The sequence below is a fragment of the Eulemur rufifrons genome, chromosome 1 (genome assembly GCF_041146395.1).
Source record: "Eulemur rufifrons isolate Redbay chromosome 1, OSU_ERuf_1, whole genome shotgun sequence".
Taxonomy (NCBI): Eukaryota; Metazoa; Chordata; class Mammalia; order Primates; family Lemuridae; genus Eulemur; species Eulemur rufifrons.
The window spans coordinates 71,137,685-71,147,226 of NC_090983.1; the positions used below are offsets into that span (position 1 = coordinate 71,137,685).

The window sequence follows — 9,542 nt, forward strand, 5'->3', positions numbered from 1 at the left end:
AGAGAAAACACAGTTCTTATTGCATTATTATATATTGAAGAAAAGAAACGATTCTCACTAGTGGCAATTCAAAGAAGAAAAATATACACGTTTTTGCTGCCCTAATTGACCTGAATAGCAATGGGCTGGCAGTTTCACCCTATTCCCCTTCCCAATAAGTAATTGATCAGTTGGAAACATTTTGTAAAACATGGCCTTTTCTCTTTCTGATGTTAATGATTCCTTGTTGATATAAATGTGGCATTGACTGTAAAGAGATCTGTCAGATTCTATCTTTATACTTAGACGTTTACAGGAACACAGCAAGGAACACTCTATATACTTTCTTAATTTGTTGAGTGGTAAAACCAGGAACAAAGAAATCAGAGAAGTCAGAGATTAGATGACCAGTGTAAGGGCTTCAGTTGAATTTAGTTCAGGAAGATTATTAACCGCTCCAAAAGTATTTAGAAGAGTACTGGCCATAAATTATATCTGAGCTGTATTTGACTAGATACTAGAAACAGTTTGATGTATTTAACACATGCACATTCATAGCAGAACTACTCACTGATAGCTGAAAGGGAAAAATGGCCAAATATCTATCAATGGATAGATGAATGGATAAGCAAACTATAGAACAGACATACCATGGAATATTGTTCAGCCATAAAAAGGAAAAAATTACTGATATATTCTACAACATGGATGAATCTCAAAAACATGCTAAGTGAAAGAAGAGAGACAAAAAGTATTACATATTGTATGAGTCTATCTATAAGAAATATCCAGAGACAGAAATCATATTGGTGGTTAGCAGGGGCAGGGGAGGGGAGAATGGGGACTGATGGTTTAGTGGGTAGGGGGTTTCCTTCTACTGTGGGGAAAATGTTTTGGAACCAGATAGAGGTGGTGGTTTTACAATGCTATGAATGTACCAAATGCACTGAATTGTTCACTTTAAAATGATACTTTTATGTTATGTGAATTTTACCTCAGTAAAAGTAACAGTTTGAGAATGAACCAAAGCAAGTGTAATTAATTAACACCCAATGTCTAGTTAGCATAGTGCCAGGAGGACAGTAGGTATACAACAAACATTTGTTAAGCAATGAATTAATAATAAGACTAGAGTTCTCTTGCTACATGGTCTCTTTTCAGAAAGGCATCTTTCAGATTTTTGGATTATCCTCCTCCTTCCAGAAATAGTGTAACAGAAAGCAGTATTAAAATCATAGAATTTAGAAGAGGAAGAAATGTTAGATAACAAGCTACCCTCATTATTTTACAGCTGAAAAAGCTGAAGCCTACAGATGTGACCAGCCTTAATTAGGCAACACAGCCAGTTAATCTCATCAGTAGGCAAAAATCTGAGGTCCAGATTTCCAGCACTCTTTTTTTTGCTATTCCTCACTGCTTCGACCATTGACCCAGGGTTCCTGGGAAGGGTGGAGCTTGGTGGAAGAGGAAGGAGTTGGCCAGACAACAACCAATGACCGTAATGAAGTTAGTTTACTCTTGTGGATCAGGACTTGGGCCATATTTGGGTGTGGAGGGAACACAGCTGTACTAAGAGGAGGAAAAACAAAGTGGGTGGTAAATAAATTATCAAAAGTATAAAATGCAAATATCCCAACTGTGGATGAAATTCTATTCCCAAGAAGCAAATATCTAGAATTATACTTCCTTTTTCCATAAATGAAGTTATTTAGCTTGAAAGGAGAAAGATGGAGGTAGGTCCCATTTAAAGCCAAGAGAAATAAATACACATACTCCTCATATAAATTTATTAAATTATTTGAAAATTTATACAATTTTAAGATAAAGGTCTATTCAGAGGATGTTTGGCTAACAGTAGTGTTTATAGTTTCACCTTCTGTAATAACATGATTTGCTTGAAGTTAGTTTTTTAAAATTTCTCCACAAAGAGATTACTTTAAATTTTCAGTTTTTAAAAATCCATCATAAAGGTGGCTGTAAGCAGTGGCTCATGCTTGTAATTCCTGGACTTTGGGAGGCTGAGGTGGGAGGTTCGCTTGAGGCTAGGAGTTCAAGAACAGCCCGAGTAACGTAGTGAGACCCCGTCTCTACCAAAAAAATTCAATTAGCTAGGCGTGGTGGCATGCACCTGTAGTCCCAGCTACTTGGGAGACTGAGGCAGGAAGGATCGTTTGAGCCCAGGAGTTTGAGATTACAGCAAGCTATGATCATGCCACTACACTCCAGCCCAGGCAACACAGGAAGACCTTCTCTCCAAAATAAAAAAATTCATCAGAAGGAAGTTTTTCCTATAGATAGTTCAGTGGCAAGAGACTGTAAGTTATCATTAAAAAGAATACTAGAGAATTTCTTCTTTTTTTAAATGCAAAAAAAAAAAAAGAAAGAAAGAAAGAAAGAAAAAAGAAATGTGAACTGAGCTTTTAAATTGCCTCTGTGTGTGTGTATGTTTTAAAGTTCAGAGCTGATGGAAATGAGCCAAGGACTGTAATACTAAGAACTGGATTACAGCCAAGCGCCTTTGGTTTTGGAGAAGGCAAGCACGAGCCAGAGAATGCTCTCAGTATTGGTGGGAGGTTATTTGAAGCTGAGGGGGTCAGCATATTTGATGCCCAGGAGCAGAAAGAAACAATGGTTCTCTGATAATTAGGATAGTAATCCCAGCAGGGGAGCCCATCATCTTTGTTTCTTGTAGACAGAAGTGTCTCCAGGCTATGGCTTAATCTTTCAAGGACTTTAACTTTGAGGAATCATGATATCTTTGTTAGTGTGTTTCAAGCAGACCCTGCGTGCTTACTTAGCAAACTCCTTCTTCCATAAACGGACATTGTAGAAGATGAAATTCTGGGACGTGATCATTGTTCAAGGGATCTTGTAAACCACAGCAGCCAAAACACTGCAAAATCACTAAGATGAATGTACCTTTCTCATCAGTATTCTTATGAATGTTTAAATCTCTTTTTTGTCCTTCCTTTCTGTTTTGGTATCTTTATTTCTCTTTTTTATACACTGTCAATTGATTCTGTTTTCTGTTTCCTTGAACCCTTCTTTCCTCTCCATTCTCACAATTAGAATACTTTTTTGGGCCTGATCCTTTAAACGTACATACAATACTTCTTATCCTGGCAGTTTCTAACCTTAAACATCAAAATCAAAGCTAAAGTCTCACTTTCAAAATTCTTTGGTTGCTTTTATCCCCTCCACAACTCAGAGGACAGATTTGAGCTTTCCCTAGGACCTAATGCCTATAGTGTTTTTTCCTTTATTTCTATCATATGTAGTGCTATCTCAGTGACCTTATTTATTGACCTGACCCTCCAACATCCTCTCTTTCTAACTGAGAAAAATTCAACAGTTTTTACAATTAAAGATTCCTTCGACAGTGACTGTAAAACTTGGATTTTAGTGATTTACATATATTCCTAATTTAGTGGTATTATTTGAATTAACCTATTTCTAACATTTAATTTAGTTCCTATTTCTGCAAGTTTAGCTCTGATACAGAGCCAGTCTCCTTCTTTGCTGAGAAAAACTACATTATAATACATTGATATCTTTTAGCAGCTACTCATGTCTAGGCTTTGCTCATTCCAGAATTTCCTTGGTAGTTCAGCTCTGGGCCCGAAGTCTCTAGTGGGATAAGCTAAGTTCTCTATTGCAGATGCTTTTCTGACTCACAATAAACAACAAAATGTTGGGTGGAAAGATGCCATGACAGCAGAAACAAATGTTAGTCAGAAATACTGGAAAAGCAGCCTCTTATAGACAAAAAGTTAAGGAAACAATGAACAGTAAGATGACAAACATCACAGACTCATTGTCCTTACAGGTTGCTGGACTTTGCACAAGCTTTACGTTGAGGCCTAGATGTGTGGGGAGGCCCTTAATAAGCTCAGGGAAATACTTTGGATCTTTTTCAGCCAAAACCTTCAGACATGAGTATTCCAAGGAAGAATAATAAAAAACTGCAGATTTGCAGAAATTCTTTTCTAACAAGAGATCAAATTACTCTAATATACATTATAGACAAGGACAGGTTGCAAAGAGGAAAACTAAAAAGCCTAGAGAAGTAAACTGAGTTGACAAAAGCAAGTCAGTAGCCAAGATGGAACTGAAAATTTTAGGTCTTTATTTATTTTAGAGAGTTGCCAATTATTTGATGAATGTAGGAATGTAGACTACCAATAAACTGTCCCATTTCCCCCAGATCATCTTAACTAATGATTGAGGCCTTAAGCTATGTACATAAAATTATGTATTGGCTAGACACAGATTCAGAACAAATACAACCAAGGTGTGACAGTTAATTTTATATGTCAACTTGACTGGATTAGAGGACACCCAGATAGCTGGTGAAACATTACCTGGGTGTGTCAGTGAGAGTCCTTCCAGAATTTGAATCCATAGACTGAGTAAAGGAGATACGCCCTTCCTGGTGTGGTCAAGCATCATCCAAACCATTGAGGGCCCAAATGGAACACAAAGGCAGAGAAAGGGCAAATATATCCTCTCTTCTTGAGCTGGGACATCCATCTTCTCTGGCTGTCAGACATTGGTTCTTGAGCCTTTGAACTGGGATTGAATTACACCACTAGCTTTCCTGGTTCTCCAGCTTGCGGATGGCAGATTGTGGGGCTTCTCAGCCTCCATAATTGTGTGAGCAAATTCCTATAATAAATCTCCCTTATATAGGCTGAGCATCCCTAATCTGAAAATCCAAAATCAAAAATCCTCCAAAATCTGAAACTTTTTGAGTGCTGACATAATGCCACAAGTGGAAAATTCCATACCTGACCTCATGTGACAGGTCGCAGTCAAAATTCAGTCAAAACTTTGGCCATGCTCGGTGGCTCACACCTGTAATCCCAGCACTTTGGGAGGCCAAGGTGAGAGGATCACTTGAGGCCAGGAGTTCAAGACAAGCCTGGGCAACATAGCAAGACCCCCATCTCTATGAAAAAAAGAAAGAAAAAGAAAAAATAGCTGGATGTGGTGGTGAATACCTTTCTGCTACTTGGGAAGTGAAGGCAGGAGGATCGCTTGAGCCCAGGGTGTTGAGGTTGCAGTGAGCTATAATTGTGCCACTGCACTCTAGCTTGGGTGACAGAGAGAAACCCTGTCCCAGAACAAAACAAACCAAACAAAACTTTGTTCCATGTACAAAACTGTTTAAAATATTGTAACAACTTACCTTCAAGCTATGTTTACAGATGTTTATGAAACATGAATGAATTTTGTCTGTAGACCTGGATCCCATCCCTAAGATATCTCATTATGTACATGCAAATATTCCAAAATCCAAAAAGATCCAAAATTTGAAACACTTCTGGCCCCAAGCATTTCAGGCAATGAAATCTCAACCTGTATATCTATCTATCTATCTATACCCTACTGGTTCTCTTTCTCTGGAGAACCCTGAGCAATACAGAAGTCAATGTTTATTCTCTGAAGGATAAGGAAAAAAGAATACAAATTTCATAATAATTAAAAAGATTTTATAAAAACATAATTACATTAAAAAGAGTTAAAAGCTTATAAAGCATAAGAGCCTATTTATATTTAAAAATAAATATGTCATAGTGTCTGTCTAATCTTTGTTAATATATACAGTTGGCCCTTTATATCTGTGGGTTCTGCATGCATGAAGTCAACCAACTGTGATGGAAAATATTCGGAAAAAAATTGCATCTGTACTGAACATGTACAGATTTTTTTATCAGTATTCCCTAAACAATACAATATAACAACTATTTACATAGCATTTACATTGTATTAGGTATTCTAAGTAATCTAGAGATGGTTTAAAGTATACAGGAGGATGTGCATAGGTCATATGCAAATACTATGCCATTTTATATATGGGACTTGAGCAGATTTTGGTATCTGTGGGAGGTCCTGGAACCAATCCCCCACGGATGCTGAGGAATGACTGTAATTTTATGCAGAGTATCACACAGTTTGTTGAAGCCAAGGGAATCCTATGTGTTTTTGATACTTATTTAACTTTTAAGTTAAATATTCTCCCAATTACAGTGCCAGCAAATGTATAATGAAAACGACAACATTATATGGATTACTCTAAGAGACTAATAGTGGAAAAGAACTGAAACTTAAGATAATAATAACATTTACAGAGGAGAGAATGAGACACTTATGTAATTATGTAAATGTATAACATAAAATAATCTTTCCTTAATTAACATAAATTGAAGACTGAGCAAATTACTAATTCAGTGTAAATGAGCTGGCGGTATAACTGGTTACTTGGCATTCAGTTATTTTGCACATGTTTAATTCCATTTTATTTTTAGTTGAGAATAAAAAGCATGAAATTAGATATTTTTAAACAAATCCTTTGGGAAACAATTGGCTTCTCAGAAATTATAATGAAAAGGTGAAATAGCCATAAATGAAAGATAGAATGCTAAGTAGGTGCCAGTTATTCAAGATTTTCATTGCCTAGAATGAGTTCATGTCTTCTACAATATGTAATAATATTTTTCATGAAAATTTCTCTTGCTTAATCACACTTCCAATTATTAGATGAACTCAATCTCCCTTTCATTGACTGGGAAATTATTTACTATTTTATCACACTTTTAGTGGTTGCCATAATTACTACAACATGCATTTGTGATTTATCAAAATTCGATGTTTACAGGTACTTTTGCCCTCTTTCCAGAAAATGTTAGAATTTTAGACTACTTTAACAATATTTATCTCCCCTTTAATTAATATATTATTGTTCTGTATTTTCTCCATATTTTAAAGACAAAAAGTCATTATTATTACTGTTTATTCAGTAAATACTCATTTAGATTTATGCAAACATTTTAATTTCATGGCTTTCACTCCTATCAACATCTTCAACTGAGATCATTTTTTTCCTACCTAAAAAATACCCTACAGTCGGGCAGGCCGGGCGCGGTGGCTCATGCCTGTAATCCTAGCACTCTGGGAGGCCGAGGTGGGCGGATCGTTTGAGCTCAGGAGTTCGAGACTAGCCTGAGCAAGAGCGAGACCCCATCTCTACTAAAAATAGAAAGAAATTATATAGACAGCTAAAAATATATATAGAAAAAATTAGCCGGGCATGGTGGTGCATGCCTGTAGTCCCAGCTACTCGGGAGGCTGAGGAAAAAAAAAAAAATACCCTACGGTATTCCCTTTGGTGTAGATGTGTAAGTAACTAATTTGCTTATTTTTTTGTCTGAATATGTCTTTATTTTCCCTTCATTATTGAAGAATACTTCACTGCATATAGATTTCTACTTTGGTCATTTTTTTTTTCAGTCCCTTGAAGTTATCATACCATTGTCTTCTGGCTTCCATTGTTTCTGTTTAGAGATTAGCTGTTGGATATTAGTTTAATTATTGTTCCTTTGAAAATAATCTGTCTTTTTCCCCTCTGGCTGCTTCCCCCCCACCCCCACACCTGGTTTTCAATATTTTCTACTTATACTTTCATAAATTTTACAATGATGGGACTACATGTCAATTTCTTTCATTTTATCCTATTTAGGATTTTTAGGGATTCTTGCATTTTTTTTTTTTTTTTTTTTGAGACAGAGTCTTGCTCTTTTGTCCTGGCTAGAGTGCAGTGGCATCATCACAGCTCACTGCAGTCTCAAACTCCTGACCTCAAGTGATCCTCCCACCTCAGCCTCCCAGAGTGCTAGGATTACAAGCATGAGCTACCATGCCCAGCTGGGATTCTTGAATTTTTAACTTATTTTTCATCAGTTTTTTTGACAATTCTCAGCCATATCTCTTCAGATATTGCCTCTTCCTAGTCTCTCTCCTATTTTTCTGGGACTTCAACCATATGTTGTTTTTTCACACTTTAACCTCCGTGGCTTTTAGCATTTATTCTTTATTTTGTCTTTTTGTGCTTTGTCCTCAATAGTTTCTTTTACTCAAATGTGTCTAACCTAAGATTTAATTTCAACTACTCATTTTTTACTTATAGATTAAATTTGGTAAGACTTTCAAGTCTGTTATTTTCTATAGTTCCAAAACCTCTCAATCTTATCTTTTATCTTCTTGAACATGGTAAACATACTTATTCTAAAGTCTATTTCTGATCATTCTAATAGACCTTAAGAGCCGGTTTCTGTTGTTTATGGTTTCTGCTATTAAATAGTTTTCAATTGTATTGTCATGTCTCCTTGGGTACCTGGTTAATTTTTATTGTGTGCTGGACATTGTATCTGAAAATGTTTATGGAAATAATCTGATGGCTAGGATAATATTATTCTACTGCATAGTGTATTTATGTTCCTTCAAGCAGGGAAGACACTGAGACACTAGAGCTTATGAATAAACATAATCAAATTCTGGGGATTGAGATGACATGAAACATAGTCCCTGTGAGGACTGATCTATTTCCTCTTCACCAGTGTTTCCAGGGTTCAGCCCTTTGGGGTTAATGGGAAATGGTTTATCATGATTACTCTCCCCTTGCAGGTCTTGGAATCCAACTTTTACCATTCTTCCTCCATGAGGCTATTAAAAGTACTGCTCAGACTCTTGGTTTCTCTTCTTTACTTGGCAAATGTCTCCAGGGAAAAAGCCACTATAAATCAGAAGCTTACCTTTCTGGATTTTCATCTCCTCTCACATATTGGCATGAAGGTCTTATTTTATTTGATCTTTGATGTCATCAAGCAATTTTTTTTAAGTTTAGTTTGGTTTGCTTTGGTATTCAAGTTGTCCTTAGCAGAAGAAATGGTCCAAATTACTTGGCTCCTAATTCCTGGAGGTAGAAGTTGATCTAGTTGCTAGGCATTTTAAATGCCATCAGCTAAAGATAAATACAGGTGCAAAGGGCATGGTCTGAGAAGGCGGGTGCCGTGGTGGGCCAGGCACGATCTGACAAAATCAAAGCTGCAGGAAAATGATCAGTGAGGTACAGAGAGATGGAAGGATCTTGGATTTGATTGACAATGCTTGGCAAGAAGACAAGCTACCTTATGAAGACGTTGTGATGCCACTGAATGAGCTTCCCAAACCTGAACAAGCCAACGGTGCACTACAGAATCTGTCAAAGAGCAAGAAATGAAGCAGACAGACTAAGCCTTGCAGTACCTCCATGAGAATGCTACCCCAGTCGGAAACTGACACGTGGCTCCTTTCTTATGGATTCATTTTTATAAAATACATTGATACAAAATGTTTTCTTTTAGTCCTCTAATTCAAATCTTTGAGTAGTAAATCAACACTCAAAAATGTATAACCAGTTAGTTTATAGTAGCAAAGTGGGATGTGAAAATATTCACCAGAATGAGAAACTAAGATTTCTCAGTAATGTACAATATTTGACTCTTTAAACCTAAAACTCTTCACTCAGTAGCTTGTTTAAACGTGATTGGTTAAACATTTGCCTTTAACTCTGATTTTGCTTTACTGTCAAAGTTTAACACCTCCCACCTCCATATATGTGTCCTGTGACACAGGTGATTGAAGATAGTAGAAGAAAAGGCAAAGAGGAAGCCAGACAGAAGGAGAATTATTAACTTCTCATACCCCCACTTTGAGAAGCATTCTGAGTGGATTTAGCCTGTAGA

At 36.6% G+C, this 9,542-nt stretch overlaps 1 pseudogene; it reads left to right on the plus strand.

The window, feature by feature from the left end:
- Nucleotides 1–8,872: 8,872 nt before the first annotated feature.
- On the plus strand, nucleotides 8,873–9,096 carry LOC138386277 (anaphase-promoting complex subunit 13 pseudogene; annotated as a pseudogene).
- The last annotated feature ends 446 nt before the right edge of the window (nucleotides 9,097–9,542 follow it).